At 40.1% G+C, this 9,306-nt stretch overlaps 1 long non-coding RNA gene across 1 annotated transcript in view; it reads left to right on the forward strand.

Annotated features, from left to right (window-relative positions):
- The window catches only part of LOC121649181, a 17,407-nt gene extending 8,757 nt beyond the window's left edge, over window positions 1–8,650 (forward strand). The window contains exon 3 of the long non-coding RNA XR_006012077.1: window positions 8,579–8,650. This is a non-coding gene — a long non-coding RNA (uncharacterized LOC121649181). The remainder of the gene's footprint in view (window positions 1–8,578) is intronic.
- Window positions 8,651–9,306: the final 656 nt, after the last annotated feature.

Here is a 9,306-nt window from a genome sequence, read left to right on the forward strand (position 1 = left end):
ATGCATAAGGAGCACCACCATAGGCCATCAGAATGAAACTCAAACTACACAGATGATATGTCCACTTTTCATCTACCAAAACTGAGAAAGAGAGAGGAAGTTCCAGATGGGAAAAGGTAGGAAGAGGGGGAGAATCTAAATTTCTGTGCCCAGGGTCTTTGTTATCTTGCGTAAAGCAGGTATTATGCTGACAGTTAACTGACAGAGCAGGCTTCAAGGGGCTGCTAAGGAAGAACTCAGAAGAGTTTAAGATGGAGATTAGCCATCACTGCCAAGGAGAGACTGGCTTTAACACTTTGTTACTTGGCAACAGTTTCATGGCTAAAGATAAGAAGCTGTTATGTTCTACACACACTTGGTTGTGTAGAAACTACATATGTGGCTAATGTAAATGTATGCTTTTAGGACTACAGATGAAAATTAGCCGTCTTCTAAATCTGGTGCACACATCTTTTCATTTTTGTAAAAGTGACTGCTGTTTGAGAATAGTAATTTTTAAAATTAAATAAAATACAATAAATACATACAACTGCTAGTCTTGATAACTGTTAAAGATGCAGCTGTTTAGAAGACACATTAGCGCTCATGTAAGCACCCACATACTCCCCCACCTACAAGACACTGCAGTATAAGGATGGTTGGACATTGCCAAGGACTTCCATCACAAGTGGAAATTTAACCACTGCCTGAGAGCAATCAATTGAGAACATAATTATCCTGCTACCATCAAACAGTGGGAGCTCCTTTCAAAATGATCAAGGACTATTCTCTGTGATGATAATGGCTGTCCATGCAAGGTACATGTTCAGGTAAGCAGGTTTTGTGTTTTGTATATGCATATTTCTCTTCTGCTCTTTATTTGTATCAGCTGCAGAGCTTGTAAATTGGCTATATTTAAATAAAAGTGGCTTGGCTTGACAGGTATGTCAGTGTGGGAGCACAGGGCAGAGTATCAGGAGTGTTTGTGGAGTCAGATTTTCAAGCAAGTACTTGACAGTGGTCTCCCCAACCTCCCCTGCTGTGTATCTGACATCCAAGCCCCTTATATTGTATGTTCCTTGGAGATGATGCCTACTCTCCGTGCCCTGACCTTATGAAACCGTATCCGTGCCGCCTGATGAACCATCAACAGAAAGTCTTCAGTTACAAACTTTAGCATACACAGAGTGGTCGAAAATGGTTTCAAAATATGGGTAAACATTTGGAGAGTATTCCACACCACTATAATGATGATCCCTGACAAGGTTCCGAAAATATTGTGTGTCCACAACTACTTACGTGAGGTGAGGCCTGACACATACACACCTCCAGGGTTGGCTGAGACAGAGGATGAAAACCACAGGCTTGTGGAGGGTACATGGAGAGTGGATGGCCTGGGAGCCATGCACCTTCTTCAACCAGGAAGATGTGGCACCAGTTCAATGGCTGCCACATCACTGAGAGACAACCTGAAGAGCTACTTTGTAACACCAGCAGGCCAGGTTCCCTGGCAGGATAACTACATTTTGACTTTAGGAAAAACAATTAAAAATACAGGGTATATGTTTGTTCATGTGTATATGTGTGTGTAATATCAAAATATAAACAATGGGGTACTAAACGGCCCTGTGACCTTAATACTACTCCAAATGCCCCGTGACGTACCATCATCTCTCTCTAGCGTTCTCAGAAAGGTATTCTGACTGCGATGAGGCCTGTATTGATGAGTATTCTTGTGTATAGGTTTGAGAAGTTGGAGTTACATGGTGAGGTTGTTAATAATCTGGGTGAGTGAGTTCCTTTCTTTGACAGATTTCCAAACATGACACAAGACAAAACACAGATTCAATAAAAGCCCAATAAGAGTTTTCATTGTTCTGCCAACATGAAAGAATGAAAACTTCTGCAAACAAAACAAAGACTGATGGCCTTGTTTGCACACAGCTTCACAGTTTCCTTAAAAATTCAGTGTGGAGTCAGTGATGATCCCAAAGCATTTATAAGACTGCACTTTCTCGAGCTTGTTCTTTAAAAATGACTGAATTAGGCATATTGGCATTTTTACTTTATTCTTCCAAAGGGTAAATATTTTTTACACCATTGCACTTGTTTAACAGACAACAATAGCAAACAAAAGAGCAACATCAATAACAACAGACTTAACACAGTAGTCTGAATGATGCTTTGAAGAAGTAGCAGTAGGGAGGAGTAACATTAAGACCTTTGAGAAGTAAGAAGTAAAGTCTGCTCTGTCCTTTCTTGTAGACAACCTCAGTGCTGTATTTCTAGTCTGTTGTCTGACTCACCTCCCAGGTATATATCCCCCACCATTGCCTCTTCTCCCAGGATGGAAATAGAGCTTCAGTTACTTCTTTTCTTCTTAAAATCTGTCTTTCATTTTGTGTTTAAGATGAGGTGATTGTTTCCACACTGTTCCACTGTCCAGTTCTCTGTACTCAGCTTCATGTCCATCACTGGTACAACCCACAACTACAGAGAAATCAGAGTATTTCTGCAGATGACAGGGCTGAGAGTTATTTGGAAGTCTGGGGTGTACAGTGTGAAGAGAAATTTTTAGAGTACAGTTCCTTGTAGTGCTCCTGAGCTGCTGACCATCACCTCAGACACACAACCTTTCAGTCTCACTAACTGTGGTCTGTTTGTTAGGTAGTCATAAATCCAGGTGGTTATGGAGACATCAGCCTTTTTTTTCTAGAGATTTTCATCTTTTAAATTGTTTTTTAAATATTAATTCATGAATGGCAGAGAATTTCCTACAATTTAACATTAATTATTGTTCCTGAAGACAACAGAGATAATGTCATCTAAACTGCAGAATTTTAATCCCTTTCTCTTTGTGAGAAATATGGGTGTCCTTTTTACTCTCAGCTGTATTTTAGTCCTCATATTAGTAATGTCACAAAGACAGGATTTTATCATCTAAAACATTGCCAGAGTCTACCCATTTCTCTCTCTTGCCAGCAACATAAGTTTTTATTTCTATTAAATTAGATTATTGCATTGTCCTGCTCTTTGGTTTTACCCAAAAGAGTATTTCCTACCTACAATTAATCCAGAACTCAGCAGCACGTGTTCTGACGAGGACCAGAGGGCGGGAACACATCACAAGAGTTTTAACATCGCTGCATGGACACCTGTGCATTTCAGGATTGATTTTAAGGTTCTTTTATTGGTTTATAAATGTCTTAATTGTCTTTATTTATCTGATCTGATTTTAACCTATGAGCCTTTGTGGACCCTGAGGTCTACTGGTACCGGCCCTTTAATTGTTCCAAATGCTAGAGCTAAAACTTATGGCGAGGCCTCTTTCTATCATTAAGACCCTTTTAACTGATTTTTATTTATGTTTGATTTCATTTTATTATATTTATTAGCTCCTTTATCTGTATTTTTATTCTTCTTGATATTATTTGTTCTTGATGTTTTTATGTTTATTTTATTTTATTTATTTTGTTTTACATCCAGTGCTTTCCTCATGGGGATCCTCCACACTGGTGGCTTTGCCTGCTTGGTCTGCGGGGCTGTTGCCACAGTGATCACCCTTTTGTTTAGATGGCTGGGGCTCTGCACTGCAGCCCCCTGGCTCCCTGCAGTGGAGCCCAAGGACCACCTGGTCACTGGTGGGCTGGCGTCCGGTGTAAATAAAGCCACATGATATTGTTTCTTCACAGCAGCATCAAGAGTTAAGCCAGATGTTTATTTCTTTTCACATTTGTATACCTACATTCAGTTAAGACAGTGGTTCTCAAACTGGGGATCTTGACCTTCATGAGGGTCAAGAGATAATCTCAGGGGCTGCCAGATAATTGTAAAAAACATATAGCCTACATTTATCAAATAAATTTGGGATTGTTACCAGGGCTGTCAAGAATTAAACCATTAATGAAGAGATAAAGCTTGGTAATTAGTGCCTTAATTTTAACACATTAACAACAAAGTTACTACACATGCCAAATTAAAAATCAAAATTTGACATGATGTCTCCTAGAGAAGCTGATTTTAGGCATGTAGGTGCCTTGTCACAGCAGTGAACCACCAAAAACCACTTTATCCCCTTATTTATGAAGCTTCTAATAGCTTTACAGCCTTACATTTAGAGGATGCTGCAGGATGACTCATTTGATATTTCACACAATTATTCACTAAGTGGTCACATGGGACAACAGAGACAGAAAAGAACCATTAGCGGGTATGAGTGTATGTTTGCGTGTGAATTATTCTTAAATCTGAATTTGGTTGTGGTTGGGGTGGGGGCACTTTCAACACTCTGTGGCCTGAGGTCTCTGCAATGTTAATCTTGCTGTACTTGATAGTGTAGCAGAGAGATATTGTTGTAATCTCTATGTGTGGGGATAAGGCAGTTAAGGTTTAGTTTAACCTAAAGGGGTGGCAACGCCAACTGGGGGGAGGTTAACCCCCAGTAAATCTGAATGTAAGAAGCAGGTTTGAATAAATTCACCTTGGTAGACGTATTCCATACAAAAATAATATTTTATTAACAATTTTGTTTTAAAAGAACAGTTAAAAATATAAAACCTGACAATTCAACATTAACCTCTTGCACGGGGTTAGATCATATGGCAACTCAGTAAACAAAAGAAGGGTTAAGCCTAGTTTGGTTTGCTTCTGTTATTTTATTTAATAACTATTATTTTAACATGTTGACAGACCCCAGGAAGAATTGCTGCTGCCACACTGTGTCTAATAGAGATCCTAAATAATAAACTAATAACTTCATTCAATGTAGCTTCAATAACTGGTCGTCTGATATGCACTTTGACCATTTCCCGAATAGTTGAGTCATTCACCTCATCTTTGTCAATGGTTCTAATGAACTGCAGGATATGAGTTTTATGTGTGGTTTGAAATGCCTGATTCTCCAGTAAAAAGAGTTAAAGTCCCATCTGTAAGCTGTCTTTGGGAGAGACAGCTTCAAACTGAGACTGACAGGGCTATGATCAGATAATATTATGCCTGTAGCAATTAAAATCCCCCCCAATCAGAATGTAGCTTGGGTCATCATCTGGGATGAGGTCAAAGGCCTTGCTGAAAAAAGCTGAATCATTTGTGTTTGACCCATAAATATTGACCTGTGTAACATGGAGTGAATTTATATGTCCAGTTGCGATCAGGCCAAAAAGGCCCGATTTTACAGAAGAGAATAGCAACATCTCTGGTTTTGGGTGGAAAGGGTGACTGGTAGGCCTATGAAAACCAATTAGTCCTAAGTATTCTGTGCTGGTTGGCCGAGATATTGGTCTTTTAAAGAAATATAATGTCCCAGTGATTTCAAATAGGAAAGAATTTTGTCATGTTTAATTGGGTTACTAAAACTCCGGACGTTCCATGAGACCAGATTCTGAGATGTTATTTATTCAGTGACCCAAATACACAACATTCAGTCTGGCAGCCAAGAAAAAAACAGAAACAAAAAAACAAACACATCCACAGAAAGATCCCCACCCGTAGGTTGAAAACCAACTATTTAAATATTGTTGTGCCTGGATCTTCACTTGAGGTCTGAGAGTTTGGCTTGTAGTATTATATTCTCAAGCTCTTGTTCAGCATCTGAACTTTCCATTGCATCAATGCGCAGCTCCTAGTCTGTAGCATGCTTGATGGGGGACAGCCTCTCTGTGGTGGACAGCCTCTTGTCTAAAACTTTTCACAAGAGTGAAAGTGTAGCGGCTCTTGAATGGTTGCTGACGAATGATGTTACAGCAGGGATCAGGATCTGCACTTTTATTAAAGACACACACCTGCAAATAGCAGGAGGGGCAGTTAGATACAAACAGCAGCACGGTCAGACATCAACACGGTCTCCCCTCATTCCCCGCACAATGGTCTTCCAGCTTTTTCTTTTTTTTTTTTTACAAATAAAACTACAATAAAAAAATGGCTTTCAAGTTGTCAGTACACTTTAAACAATGTTAATTAATCCATCATAAACAAATGTCAATATGGAAGTAAATCAAAATGTTATACAGAAAGAAATATGTACTTATTTTCCTCTTAACATACAATGATAGTTAGTATTTTTGGGTCAGATGAAGATCCCTGTTAACCTCTTAATTCTCCACGCAAATATTTAGCTCCGGTTAGAGTGCAGTCCACAATACAACAAGTAAGCTAACATTTAAAAAAATAACAGTTTTATAAAACACACACCTGCAAATAGCAGGAGGGGCAGTTAGATACAAACAGCAGCACGGTCAGACATCAACACGGTCTCCCCTCATTCCCTACAGCAGGCCAGAAAGCAGCGAGGGAAAGTTCCAGACGGATTTAATAACATTAACAAAACTTAATGCAAAGAAAAAAACTCAAAATACAGTTCGGCAGCTATTTAATAACTTTTATAAGGAGTTTAAACCAAAATAAGCTGCTTTTTCAAGTAATTAGCTTACAAAGAGAGAGACAGTGTTTCAACACGTCTTACCCGCACAATGGTCTTCCAGCTTTTGCCGCGAGGCTGAAAAAACGTCACACATACTGCTACGGTGCGTCGCTAATTAAGCCCCCCCCTTGCTACAACAGCCAACTAGGAACCTTGGCAACAGTACCAAACAAGCAAATGCTATCTACATGACAATAATAACTTCACAATAAAGGATACAGGTTTTGAGAACGTTCATACAATTAAATGATTATTAAATTTATATAGCAAATTTACTCAGCTACAAAAGCACATCATCCTCTTCCTGGTTCTTCAACAATGAAGCCAGGCTTGTATTGCTAGGTTTGTTGCTGCTAGCGTAAGCCACAGCTGCTCCTTTAAGGCCCATTTATGCTCTATGCAAAAGACAGATATGGAGCATTTTGTCCATCTTCTGTATTATTTGCGTGCGTAATTTGGTCCATTTTTGGGGCTTTTTCCAGATCCATTCCATGACAGAGCAGTATTACCAGAAACCGAGTGGCAGTGTTTTATGTCTCTTTCTGAGATTATACATTATGATCTCCTCCACCACCACCATTTCATAATTTATGTGTTCAGAAAAGACTTGCAGTAAAAAAAAGGGTTAGTTGTTCAAAAGAGTGGTTATATTTAAAATCTAACTGATATGCTGTGAGGAGCTCCAAAAATATCTATTCCTTATCCGTCTCAGTATGGCCCCACATTATAAATATTAATTACCATTTCAGTTATAAAAGTAATACTCTGCATTTTCAGAATGTAATTTAACAGTAAAATGTGCTGTGTTACTGTGACAACCACTTCTTTACCTTCATCTCTGGAATGTGGACTCTCCTGTCTCTTACCAGTCTGACTTCCTTACATCTTCCTCTCTCCCTCCCCCTCCATTCTACACATGTTTCTAAAACATAAAAATAACAGGATAAAAGACTTATAGCTTATGGCTCCTATAACTTTGCATAGTTTGTAACATTGTTTTAAATGTGCTGCTTAGCTTTATGAAATCACAGTGTGGGTGGAACAGAGGCTGTTTTTGTATTTGCTCTCTTCTTTTGTAGTCTGTATCCTGATTTCCTTGATTTCCCTCTGCCCCTTTGTATCCTCCTCTCTTTATCTATTAAAAAATCTATCTATGGAGGTACTTTGAAGGGAGACTAAGTAAAATGCATATTTATTTGTGAAATGACCCACATGTCTTCTCCCACATAAAAAAATATATATTACCAACTGGTTAAGAAAGTAGAAGCAGATTGAGACATTAAAGTGAGTGAAAAAAAATAAAGGTGGAAATATTGCAGTACTTGTCAAAAACATATGTTATTCTGGACACTTCACTGTTATGGAGAATATCTGTCTAAAGAGTTTACAAGTGATATATCTGGTAGTGGTTAAATTTAAACTGGCACTGCTATGGATGTTGCCTGTGGCATCAGCTCATCCACTGATAGGTTACAAGTGTGGCGAGGTGGTACGGCTATAGAAGAGATCAATCTATGAATTAAAAGAAAACAGAGTGACAATGCTAACTGGGGTGGTAAACCCCCAGGAAACTTAAAAACTAAAAAGGTAGGTCCAATTAAATGCACCACAGCAGATAGATTCCCAAAACAAGTTTATGTTTTATTTACACAGTTTCCTTTTAAAAACACAACAAATATATCTAAACAGCTGACAATTTCCCAAAGTACACTATATGCTGGGGTTTTTGGATCATACGGAGACCTCAGTCCTGCAAACAAAAAGGATTAATACATGCAAAGGAAAAATGGGTCACATGCAACAAACAGTTCAAATAAAAATGAGACTCAATGAAACCAAAAAAAACAAAATATTAACAGAATCTGGGCTGCATCCACCATAGTGATCTGTCTAGACTTTACCACTTGCACTGGGGTGTAAGAGCGGATTGTCAGTAGCTAACCAGTTGTCTGCCAGCCGATGGACCGGAGGCGCAGACAAGAATCCAAGCGGAGACAAAACAGCAGGGTTTCCACACACCCAATAACATAGGGCGCGCTAATCCCCATACCAGTAGCCACACCCCCTCCCGTGGGGAGGAGAGAGAACAGGCCAGTAGTAATGAACTGCTCTGGCACCAAACTCAATTACCAACACCACCGAGGTGGAACTGCCTGGTATGCGGCATTCAGCACCACCTAGACAGCCAGTGGACCGCAACGGATTGCAGGGGAGATGATGTTAACACTGGCACACAACCTGCCAGCATACTGCGCCAATTGCAGGGACAAACACCTGCCCGGATATAAAGGCACTCTACTCCGCCCAGCAATCAGTGCCATATGCATGACACCTTGCAATGGCAATGTGTGAGTGAGGAAATTGGAGTGAGAAAATCCCACTCCACTAGCACACCATCTTAACATATTCTTAGTGAACTCTAGATGTGGTGGAGTAGGATTTTCTCACTCTCACATTGCAACCCCATGGTGTGGCTCATATGGCACAGATTGCTGGGTGGAGTAGAGCGCCTTTATATCTGGGCAGGTGCTTGTCCCTCAGTATGCACTGTTTGCCGACAGTTGGTGTGGCTGATGAGGCCTGGTGTCAACGTTACCGATCTTCAATTTGTTGCGGTCCACTGGCTGTCGAGGCCGTACTGAAAGCCACATGCCAGGCTGTGTACTGCTTGGCCATGATTGAGCTTGGTGCTGGGGGCAGTTCATCAACCCCTTTCCCTCCCTGCGGCAGGAGATGCGTTGACATGGGAATTAGCGGTGCCCTACGCTACCGTGCGGACGGATAGGCTGCTGTCTCCTCCAGTCCGGGTAGGCAATTTACTCACACACCCGAACGCAAGGGGTGAATTATAAATGCAGCCCAAAATTTTGCTGATATTGTTTGTTTTTTTCTTTTGCTTTGCCAGCCTT

Source organism: Melanotaenia boesemani, chromosome 11 (genome assembly GCF_017639745.1).
Source record: "Melanotaenia boesemani isolate fMelBoe1 chromosome 11, fMelBoe1.pri, whole genome shotgun sequence".
In the NCBI taxonomy this organism is placed as follows: domain Eukaryota; kingdom Metazoa; phylum Chordata; class Actinopteri; order Atheriniformes; family Melanotaeniidae; genus Melanotaenia; species Melanotaenia boesemani.